Here is a 12441-nt window from a genome sequence, read left to right as displayed (position 1 = left end):
AGCGAACCCCAAGGAACAGAGCCAGCCGCGATGTCGGGAAATACAAGCTGAGTAGCACCCTGCGCCCCTACCAGTGCAAACTGCCTCTTACCTGCCGGTAACAAGGAAGAACAGAACACCCAAGAGCCCAACAGGCGGCCGAAAAACCGAAAGGTAAAACGGACCAGCAGAGGCAGACCCCAAGGAGCCTGTGGAAGGTGGCACCAAGCCCCAAGGGCAGTACTTACAGGGCACCTAGGGAAGGCAGCCCTAGGCGCATGCAGCCCGAGTACTGAAGATAACTCCTGGCTCTCGCACCCACAAAACCAACACCACACGCAAAGCACAGTGCAGTAGCGACACCGGAGCCAGAGCACACGACCATCGCCTATAGCATCAGCCTCAAGAACTGAGGTGTGGGTAGCCGGCGCGGGGGGTCTGGGGCTCCCCCTTCCCCCTCCCGGGAAGGGGGGAGCTGCGCAGACAGCGGCGCGGCGGTGTGTGACGTCACACTAGTTTGCTTGTTTTCGGTTGGAGAGTTCTATCCACTAGTTCGGTTTTTGGTAGCAATTTTAACCATAATAGGGGTTTGTTTTGAGGCGCTTACCTTTCTGGGTGCCTGTTCCAGTCGATGGCAGACATAGAATGCTTTCAACCACACGGGGTCTTCTATAGGCCATTGCTCCCCTTGCCTCTCTGAGGGGGCCCGGTTCTGTCCGTGGTCCCCGGTAGGCCTAAGAACTCCATACACATGACTGATGCCAAAGTCTGACATTAGCATATCAGCCTGGGATAACTTCGGGGAGCCGACGGGGCTCCCCCCAGAAAAAGTCTCAAAAATGGGTGTATAATTTCTAAATTCAGATATTATACTCTAAACTCTGCTCTCCTCTCATTATACTATGCGCTAATCTATCCCTATCTTACATATGATATCTGTGTATGGGGTTCAACCACTGCAAACTGCCTCAAGCCCATCATCACCCAATAAAAATATCCTATCAGAACAATAACAAACTCTGTTTTCAGACAACACACAGCCCCCTTATTTAAATTCCTAAACATCCTAAACATAAACTCACTCCCAAACGCTCTCTTGTGCCATTTACATGTACAAAACCTTGTTCTTAGATGCAAATCCTGATCTGAAACTCTTTATTGACAGATGTAATAGAACCCGTAATCACCCCACCAGAAAAAAATATCTCTGACATCCCCAGAGTCAAACTAAATCTGTGTAAAAACACTATAAAAATAAAGGGGCCTAGTCTATGGAACTTACTCCCAAATGAATTAAAAAATTGTCTAACCTACACCTTATTCAAAAGTAAAACCAAGAAGTACCTAATTTCATCCTCACAGTTTTCTACCTAGTGCTTCAAACACGCACTGTATCTTGTGCTATCCCAAAATATGTGCCTAAACCATATAACTTTACTGTTGTAATCACTGCCATAATCTCGTATCATGGTTATCATGTGAACGCAAATTTTACTACAATGTTCAATGGAACCTCGGGTAACGAGCATCCCTCTTCACGAATTTTGTGGGTTACGAGCTCAGTTTCTCCGTAAAATTTGGTTTACGAGCTTTGCCTCGCCTTGCGAGTTTGTTGATACATGCATGGGAACAACTGAGCGCGGGGTTCCTGGTTGCACGGGCTGCCACGCTTCATTTTAACAGTGCCTCCCACCTAGTGACAATTGCGCTTGAATTCTTCTTAAAGAATTTCATTGTTTTTCAGCTTTTTTTTTTTTATTTCTAAACATAAAAGTAATTATTATATACCATGCCATGGTTCCCAAGAGTGTCACCTGGTAAGGTTCAACCTAGGAAAACACATGTGAAGATGACCATAGAAGAAACACAAGAGATCATTCATAAACGTGAAAATTGTACACATGTTGTTGAACTAGCTAGGCAGTGCAACAAATCTTCAGGGAATGAGGAGACAGTAGAGGATGTCCCTTCCTCATTAATTAAGAAAATGTGTGCAGAATGGGAAGAACTGCAAAGTTTTGCTGAAAAAGACTCACCGAGATAAAGCTGTAACACGCCATTGCATTGACATTATTAATGACAATGTGAATGTATAGAGCAGAGTTAAAATTACCTACCATAAGTGAGAGAATTTTGTCTATTAGCACAGTTTTCGGCGTGAAGGCATTGAGTAGATCTAGACAACACATGAAGTTTCAAGCTAAACTTTCTAATATGCTGCAATCACCTGAGGTCTATAGAAGAAGAACGAAATCTGATTATGTATATTGGTTCTACAAGGTAGCCAACTCCATCAAAATATTAAATATGTACCCAACTCAACTAATGATTAATCAGCCAATTACTCCATGGGATAACTGGGATCTATCAGTTGATTTTGTAAATGCGCCCAAGGAAGATAATGTGCACACTACATTATTAAAACAGTTAACACTGAGAAGCATCACTGAAAGTACTCAGAGTATGGGTAAAGCTGCTGCTAGGTCGATGAAGACTGTTTGAGGGGAAGCTTCAATATGTGCGAAGTACTCAGCAAAACAGTGTTGTGTACTCAGCCCAGGCATAAATCCAAACAGTTGGGGTGACAGTGTTTAACATTTCTCTAACCCTGTCCATGGAGGACAGAAGAAAATGTATATATGCTGGTTAGCATTGTAAATGTGTGGCCACGGCTGTGGTAGAAAATAATAAAAAAAAAAAAAAAAAAAATGTGATGTCTCATTATAGACAAGTGTTAAAATGTAGGCAAAAACAAATGTCTTTAGATAGATTCTCAGTAATACAAACAATGAGCCACAACTAGTTCCTAGTGGTATGCCTGCAAAATGTAGGAGAGAGAGGGAGTGTGTGTACCCTATAGAAGTCATCGTTGCCAGATGTTATAATGGAAAGAGACTCCCCTTCCAAACACTAACACCTCTCCTCCTTCCCCCCCCCTACTTACCATCTTCCATACGCCAACAAGAGTCATCAATAAAGATACGCTATAACTTGTACATACTATAGTACAAAATATCTGTGTGTATTATGTATGAAATGTATTTTTAAGTTAATATTTTTGGAAGTGTGTAACGGATCAATTCAATTTACATTACTTCTTATGGGAAAATGTGTTTCGGGTTGTGAATTTTCGGGTTACAAGCCGTCTCTGGGAACGGATTAAATTCGTAAACTAAGGTACCACTGCACCTAGAAATAATCCTCAAATTATGCTACAATGTACCTGTTGATAATCCTCAAATTTTACTAAAATGTACCTACTAATTTTCTTCAAATTTTCTCATAATGTACCTATTAACTTTTTAAATTTTGCTACAAATTACCTACTTAAAATTAAGTTAGAGTAAGGTCTTGCCCGAAACGCTATGCATGTTGGTGGCTTTACAAGAATGTGAAAACTTCAATGCGTTCTACTCTCATAAACCAAATGTATCTTCTTGAATGAATGAATGAATGAATGAATAAAATAAATAAATAAATAAATAAATAAATAAATAAATAAATAAATAAATAAATAAATAAATAAATAAATAAAAAAATTAATTAATTAATTAATTAATTAATTAATTAATAAATAAATAAATAAATAAATAAATAAATAAATAAATAAATAAATAAATAAATAAATAAATAAATAAATAAAATAAATAAATAAATAAATAAATAAATGAATAAAACTTAGGATTCAAACTTGGGATTCCCGATTGTGAGGAGCACAAATTCAACTGTACAACAGAGACGCCTTCTGTACTAGAGTACTGGATTCAAGCATAGAGACCATCTTCAGAAAGACATAGCTAAAGAACTAGCTAGGCAGTGCAACAAATCTTCAGGGGATGAGGAGACAGTAGAGGATGTCCCTTCCTCATTAATTAAGAAAATGTGTGCAGAATGGGAAGAACTGCAAAGTTTTGCTGAAAAAGACTCACCGAGATAAAGCTGTAACACGCCATTGCATTGACATTATTAATGACAATGTGATGTCATTATTATTAATGACAATGTGATGTCTCATTACAGACAAGTGTTAAAATGTAGGGAAAAACAAATGTCTTTAGACAAATTCTCAGTAATACAAACAATGAGCCACAACTAATTCCTAGTGGTATGCCTGCAAAACGTAGGAGAGAGGGAGAGAGTACCCCATGGAAGTCATCGCTGCCAGATGTTATAATGGGAAGACTCCCCCCTTCCAAACACTAATACCTCTCTTCCTTCCCCCCCCTTCTCACCATCTTCCATACGCCAACAAGAGTCATCAATAAAGATATGCTATAACTTGTACATACTATAGTACAAAATATTTGAGTGTATTATGTATGAAATATTTAAGTTAATAATTTTTGGGAGTGTGGAACGGAGTAATTCAATTTACATTACTTCTTATGGGAAAATGTGTTTCGGGTTGTGAATTTTTGGGTTACAAGCCGTCTCTGGGAATGGATTAAATTCGTAAACTAAGGTACCACTGCACCTAGAAATAATCCTCAAATTATGCTACAATGTACCTGTTGATAATCCTCAAATTTGACTAAAATGTACTTACTAATTTTCTTCAAATTTTCTTATAATGTACCTATTAACTTTTTAAATTTTGCAACAAATTACCTACTTAAAATTAAGTTAGAGTAAGGTCTTGCCCGAAACGCTCTGCATGTTGGTGGCTTTACAAGAATGTGAAAACTTCAATGCTTTCTACTCTCATAAACCAAATGTATCTTCTTGTATCTATATAAATAAATAAATAAATAAATAAATAAATAAATAAATGAATAAAACTTAGGATTCAAACTTGGGATTCCCGATTGTGAGGAGCACAAACTCAACTGTACAACAGAGATGCCTACTGTACTAGAGTACTGGATTCAAGCATAGAGACCATCTTCAGAAAGACATAGCTGCTTTAGGGAAAATTCCACACAGGGCAAAAAAATTATTATGGAACTATGTCTACTTTCTTACCAGGAACGCTCGAACACCACAGGACTAACAACTCTACAAATCAGCATAATACGCTGATCTCGTCAAAACTTTTAAAATACTGAACAATTTGGAGGATATTGATCCAGACCATTTTTTTCAAAGATCAAATGTAACAGATACAGAGAGCAACAGCTTCAAGCTTAACAAGTCACAGTGTAGGATGGAAAACATTAGATGCTTTTTCACCCATAGGGTTATAAACACACTGAACCACCTATCCACTGAAGCCAAGTGTCAAACTATTGCTCCAGGTCAAAATCCAGTTGGATAAAATCAGGAAAAACAGTGTTCTTTTGATAAGCTGCTGGTTTGTCAAACCTTACCACATTTTTTTTTTTTTTTTTGAGATATATACAAGAGTTGTTACATTCTTGTACAGCCACTAGTACGGGTAGCATTTCGGGCAGGTCCCTGGAATACGATCCCTGCCACAAAGAATCGTTTTTACAACCAAGTGCTCATTTTACTGTTAGAGTTAAACAGAGGTTACAGTTAAGGATTTGCGCCCAGTAAATCCTCCCCGGCCAGGATACGAACCCATGACGAAGCGCTCGCGGAACGCCAGGCGAGTGTCTTACCCCTACACCATGGAGACTAATTTGTACATTTGTACATTGTACTAATTTGAAACACATTTGCACATTAATGTCATATTCAGCAGTACAAAAACACCACAATACTCCGTCTAGTGTGTAAATGATCAAGGTAAACACACAACCAAGTCTTCATTATTGGCCAGAATAACAACCCTCAAGCTGGGTCAAGCCCTGGCACTTTCTCCCTACTTCTCCCTCACTGACACTTACTCTGCTTCTATAGCCACATCACTTGTAGCCCCCTCAGTATAGTCTCTTATACTTGACGGCCAAACTATGATGTGTTTAGTTTGAGTGAAGGTTTCTCCTGGAGCCTGGATAGCAGCTGGGTGCTCCTTGACCCTGACCATGGCTACTCGGAGCTGTAAATCTCCAGATAAGGGTTTCTAACCCTTGGCATCTATATTATAATGACCGCGTTAAACTATAGACGCCAGCAGTTTAAATATTTATTATAATGCATGTACACACTGGCGCTACGTGGAAACGTTTTCCAGGCAGGACTCCAGGAGCCAAGACACCGTCACATAACACAGGAGTGGAAGAGCAGCCTGGAAGTAGGACGACCACCTCCTGAATGGGTCAGCCAGGCTAGTAAAACAGATTTATCAATTTTTTGGCGCCGTTACGAAGTATTACTCATTAATATTAATAAATGTGTACATTTACCTACCTTACATATCATTTGTTTAGGCTAAATTATAAAAAATCTTCATTTGCGATGGATAATTAGGGAAGTTTATGATAGTGCCGACCAGCGAATCTGATGTTGTCGATAATCTGCACTCTGGAGGGTCAGCCCAGTGGTGCCACCTCTAGCTCAGGGTGATGCATTGTTGCCACAAAGAGAAATTTAAAATCCCCAGAATCCCTAGAATTTCCCAGATTCATATAAATAAAAATATCCCCTGAATTTATCTGAAGCCGACCATCTCTCTAGTAGTCTCAACGAGAACAGGAAGTCAGAAGGCTTGTCAAAAGTCCCTTTATTTACCCGGATGATTCTGTTCAGCTGAATCTTAAATTGCGGCAGTGTTTTGACAATTATCGCCTCGGCGGGTAGGCGGTTCCATCGGTTGACCTGAGTTTACCTGAGAGCCACTAACACTAGTGTCCTCGATAAAAACAGGAAGCCGGCGGCTTGTCGAAGGTCTCCCATTTGCCTTGATCTTTTCCAGCTGTACTTTAAATGTTAACAGAGTTTAGGCATTTACGGTTTCGGCGTTAGTTTAGTTCATTTATTATGCACCCCATACCCATCTTGTGGGCGGTAGTGGAAAGGGTTACAGAGGCACCTAATGGGCTCAGGGACTGAACCCCACAATTCATTTAGCTAAGCAAGTTACAATCTTGATGAGCTAGTTACAAAATTCAGTATAAGTCGTCACATCAACAATGGGTTCGAGAACGACCACAAGTACAGTTTCTAAATTAAGCACTGATATATGTGGAGAGCTAGTGTCACAATTGATATGTTTGTCCTGCACACCGCCCCCCATCCAGTGGGCAGCGGTGGATAGGTTACAATCACTCATAGTTACTACCTACAGTTAGCAAACTAGGGATGGGTGAAAAGGATACAAGACACTCCGTACATTGACAACATCGCACACTAATATTTTTACCACTTCGGACACCAGCTTTCGACGTTTCGCATATGGGTACGTGTTCCATATTAAAACGACAATATAATGCTATTAACAATTAAAATCTTCTATTTAACAGGCATATAGTTATTAAATGAAGTTTAGTGATGTAATAGACATAATCCGGAGTTGGTAAGGACGCCGCCCGCCAGCGTAAACACAACACACCCGAATGCCCACAAACACGATACAACGCACAAAACACAACACTTCTGTCAGTTTTTGGATAAACTCCTTTTATATTTATTATGTGAGAGTTATACATGTATAAAATGATAACTATTATAGGTAAGCGCCTAATATTTAATATTAATCAATAAAAAAGAAGTCAGAAGCCACACGCCTGTCTGTACATGTCTTTAGTGTAAAAGTATTTTGGGCGCTCATGTACTTGTGCGCTAGCTGGCGTTCACAACTGTTCTCGCCTACAAGCATTAGAATTAAACAAACGAATTTATTTTTTCATTTATATACAAGAAGAGAAGGCTACCCTTGAGTCTGTAATATTCATCTGATCACTGGTCTCCCATTTGGTCCTCATTGCTTTATCTTACTATTATTGAATGTCAATAACCGTATTATGCAATTTCAATTTATTATGCACCCCATACCCATCCCGTGGGCGGTGGTGTAAAGGATTACAGAGGCACATAATCGGTTCAGGAACTGAACCCTCTAGTTCGTTTAGCTAAGCAAATAATGTTTGACGCTAGTTACAAAATTATTAATGTTGTATACACATGTACACACACTCATACATACATGTACATTATATATATATATATATATATATATATATATATATATATATATATATATATATATATATATATATATATATATATATATATATATATATATATATATATATAATCTTTGGACAACACCCACCAGTGGGACTCGAACCCAGAAAGCACAACTACCTTCCAGTAGCTGGCATAACTAGTATGCTTTAACCCACTACGCCATCAGACCTTACAAAAGAAGTAGATAGTTCGAGATATATATCTCAAACATCTCTACCTCCCGAAGGCACCAGATGAGTGAGGGGTCAGTCTGCATTTTTCGTCAAGCCACTGTCAATGTGAGAGAACTCGTGTCCAGCTTATAAGCCTATACTTGCATAAACCACAAGTGAAGATAAACAATCTTTGGACAACACCCACCAGTGGGACTCGAACCCAGAAAGCACAACTACCTTCCAGTAGCTGGCATAACTAGTATGCTTTAACCCACTACGCCATCAGACCTTACAAAAGAAGTAGATAGTTCGAGATATATATCTCAAACATCTCTACCTCCCGAAGGCACCAGATGAGTGAGGGGTCAGTCTGCATTTTTCGTCAAGCCACTGTCAATGTGAGAGAACTCGTGTCCAGCTTTTAAGCCTATACTTGCATAAACCACAAGTGAAGATAAACAATCTTGTTTATCTTCACTTGTGGTTTATGCAAGTATAGGCTTATAAGCTGGACACGAGTTCTCTCACATTGACAGCTGGACACGAGTTCTCTCACATTGACAGTGGCTTGACGAAAAATGCAGACTGACCCCTCACTCATCTGGTGCCTTCGGGAGGTAGAGATGTTTGAGATATATATCTCGAACTATCTACTTCTTTTGTAAGGTCTGATGGCGTAGTGGGTTAAAGCATACTAGTTATGCCAGCTACTGGAAGGTAGTTGTGCTTTCTGGGTTTGAGTCCCACTGGTGGGTGTTGTCCAAAGATTGTTTATCTTCACTTGTGGTTTATGCAAGTATAGGCTTATAAGCTGGACACGAGTTCTCTCACATTGACAGTGGCTTGACGAAAAATGCAGACTGACCCCTCACTCATCTGGTGCCTTCGGGAGGTAGAGATGTTTGAGATATATATCTCGAACTATCTACTTCTTTTGTAAGGTCTGATGGCGTAGTGGGTTAAAGCATACTAGTTATGCCAGCTACTGGAAGGTAGTTGTGCTTTCTGGGTTCGAGTCCCACTGGTGGGTGTTGTCCAAAGATTGTTTATCTTCACTTGTGGTTTATGCAAGTATAGGCTTATAAGCTGGACACGAGTTCTCTCACATTGACAGTGGCTTGACGAAAAATGCAGACTGACCCCTCACTCATCTGGTGCCTTCGGGAGGTAGAGATGTTTGAGATATATATCTCGAACTATCTACTTCTTTTGTAAGGTCTGATGGCGTAGTGGGTTAAAGCATACTAGTTATGCCAGCTACTGGAAGGTAGTTGTGCTTTCTGGGTTCGAGTCCCACTGGTGGGTGTTGTCCAAAGATTGTTTATCTTCACTTGTGGTTTATGCAAGTATAGGCTTATAAGCTGGACACGAGTTCTCTCACATTGACAGTGGCTTGACGAAAAATGCAGACTGACCCCTCACTCATCTGGTGCCTTCGGGAGGTAGAGATGTTTGAGATATATATCTCGAACTATCTACTTCTTTTGTAAGGTCTGATGGCGTAGTGGGTTAAAGCATACTAGTTATGCCAGCTACTGGAAGGTAGTTGTGCTTTCTGGGTTCGAGTCCCACTGGTGGGTGTTGTCCAAAGATTGTTTATCTTCACTTGTGGTTTATGCAAGTATAGGCTTATAAGCTGGACACGAGTTCTCTCACATTGACAGTGGCTTGACGAAAAATGCAGACTGACCCCTCACTCATCTGGTGCCTTCGGGAGGTAGAGATGTTTGAGATATATATCTCGAACTATCTACTTCTTTTGTAAGGTCTGATGGCGTAGTGGGTTAAAGCATACTAGTTATGCCAGCTACTGGAAGGTAGTTGTGCTTTCTGGGTTCGAGTCCCACTGGTGGGTGTTGTCCAAAGATTGTTTATCTTCACTTGTGGTTTATGCAAGTATAGGCTTATAAGCTGGACACGAGTTCTCTCACATTGACAGTGGCTTGACGAAAAATGCAGACTGACCCCTCACTCATCTGGTGCCTTCGGGAGGTAGAGATGTTTGAGATATATATCTCGAACTATCTACTTCTTTTGTAAGGTCTGATGGCGTAGTGGGTTAAAGCATACTAGTTATGCCAGCTACTGGAAGGTAGTTGTGCTTTCTGGGTTCGAGTCCCACTGGTGGGTGTTGTCCAAAGATTGTTTATCTTCACTTGTGGTTTATGCAAGTATAGGCTTATAAGCTGGACACGAGTTCTCTCACATTGACAGTGGCTTGACGAAAAATGCAGACTGACCCCTCACTCATCTGGTGCCTTCGGGAGGTAGAGATGTTTGAGATATATATCTCGAACTATCTACTTCTTTTGTAAGGTCTGATGGCGTAGTGGGTTAAAGCATACTAGTTATGCCAGCTACTGGAAGGTAGTTGTGCTTTCTGGGTTCGAGTCCCACTGGTGGGTGTTGTCCAAAGATTGTTTATCTTCACTTGTGGTTTATGCAAGTATAGGCTTATAAGCTGGACACGAGTTCTCTCACATTGACAGTGGCTTGACGAAAAATGCAGACTGACCCCTCACTCATCTGGTGCCTTCGGGAGGTAGAGATGTTTGAGATATATATCTCGAACTATCTACTTCTTTTGTAAGGTCTGATGGCGTAGTGGGTTAAAGCATACTAGTTATGCCAGCTACTGGAAGGTAGTTGTGCTTTCTGGGTTCGAGTCCCACTGGTGGGTGTTGTCCAAAGATTGTTTATCTTCACTTGTGGTTTATGCAAGTATAGGCTTATAAGCTGGACACGAGTTCTCTCACATTGACAGTGGCTTGACGAAAAATGCAGACTGACCCCTCACTCATCTGGTACCTTCGGGAGGTAGAGATGTTTGAGATATATATCTCGAACTATCTACTTCTTTTGTAAGGTCTGATGGCGTAGTGGGTTAAAGCATACTAGTTATGCCAGCTACTGGAAGGTAGTTGTGCTTTCTGGGTTCGAGTCCCACTGGTGGGTGTTGTCCAAAGATTGTTTATCTTCACTTGTGGTTTATGCAAGTATAGGCTTATAAGCTGGACACGAGTTCTCTCACATTGACAGTGGCTTGACGAAAAATGCAGACTGACCCCTCACTCATCTGGTGCCTTCGGGAGGTAGAGATGTTTGAGATATATATCTCGAACTATCTACTTCTTTTGTAAGGTCTGATGGCGTAGTGGGTTAAAGCATACTAGTTATGCCAGCTACTGGAAGGTAGTTGTGCTTTCTGGGTTTGAGTCCCACTGGTGGGTGTTGTCCAAAGATTGTTTATCTTCACTTGTGGTTTATGCAAGTATAGGCTTATAAGCTGGACACGAGTTCTCTCACATTGACAGTGGCTTGACGAAAAATGCAGACTGACCCCTCACTCATCTGGTGCCTTCGGGAGGTAGAGATGTTTGAGATATATATCTCGAACTATCTACTTCTTTTGTAAGGTCTGATGGCGTAGTGGGTTAAAGCATACTAGTTATGCCAGCTACTGGAAGGTAGTTGTGCTTTCTGGGTTCGAGTCCCACTGGTGGGTGTTGTCCAAAGATTGTTTATCTTCACTTGTGGTTTATGCAAGTATAGGCTTATAAGCTGGACACGAGTTCTCTCACATTGACAGTGGCTTGACGAAAAATGCAGACTGACCCGTCACTCATCTGGTGCCTTCGGGAGGTAGAGATGTTTGAGATATATATCTCGAACTATCTACTTCTTTTGTAAGGTCTGATGGCGTAGTGGGTTAAAGCATACTAGTTATGCCAGCTACTGGAAGGTAGTTGTGCTTTCTGGGTTCGAGTCCCACTGGTGGGTGTTGTCCAAAGATTGTTTATCTTCACTTGTGGTTTATGCAAGTATAGGCTTATAAGCTGGACACGAGTTCTCTCACATTGACAGTGGCTTGACGAAAATTGCAGACTGACCCCTCACTCATCTGGTGCCTTCGGGAGGTAGAGATGTTTGAGATATATATCTCGAACTATCTACTTCTTTTGTAAGGTCTGATGGCGTAGTGGGTTAAAGCATACTAGTTATGCCAGCTACTGGAAGGTAGTTGTGCTTTCTGGGTTCGAGTCCCACTGGTGGGTGTTGTCCAAAGATTGTTTATCTTCACTTGTGGTTTATGCAAGTATAGGCTTATAAGCTGGACACGAGTTCTCTCACATTGACAGTGGCTTGACGAAAAATGCAGACTGACCCCTCACTCATCTGGTACCTTCGGGAGGTAGAGATGTTTGAGATATATATCTCGAACTATCTACTTCTTTTGTAAGGTCTGATGGCGTAGTGGGTTAAAGCATACTAGTTA

General features: G+C 40.7%; 1 protein-coding gene across 12 annotated transcripts in view; it reads right to left on the bottom strand.

Annotated features, from left to right (window-relative positions):
• The window catches only part of LOC123755975 (zinc finger protein 271), a 179124-nt gene extending 171762 nt beyond the window's left edge, over positions 1-7362 (bottom strand). The window contains exon 1 of one of the 12 annotated variants that reach the window (XR_011228412.1): positions 7154-7362. The gene's annotated coding sequence lies outside the window, so the exon portion shown is untranslated. The other 11 variants (XR_011228413.1, XR_011228415.1, XR_011228409.1 and 8 more) reach the window with 11 other exon arrangements.
• Positions 7363-12441: the final 5079 nt, after the last annotated feature.

Source organism: Procambarus clarkii, chromosome 2, assembly GCF_040958095.1.
Source record: "Procambarus clarkii isolate CNS0578487 chromosome 2, FALCON_Pclarkii_2.0, whole genome shotgun sequence".
In the NCBI taxonomy this organism is placed as follows: Eukaryota; Metazoa; Arthropoda; class Malacostraca; order Decapoda; family Cambaridae; genus Procambarus; species Procambarus clarkii.
The sequence above is the reverse complement of the archived record's forward strand: the minus strand, read 5'-3'. Positions and strand labels throughout refer to the sequence as shown.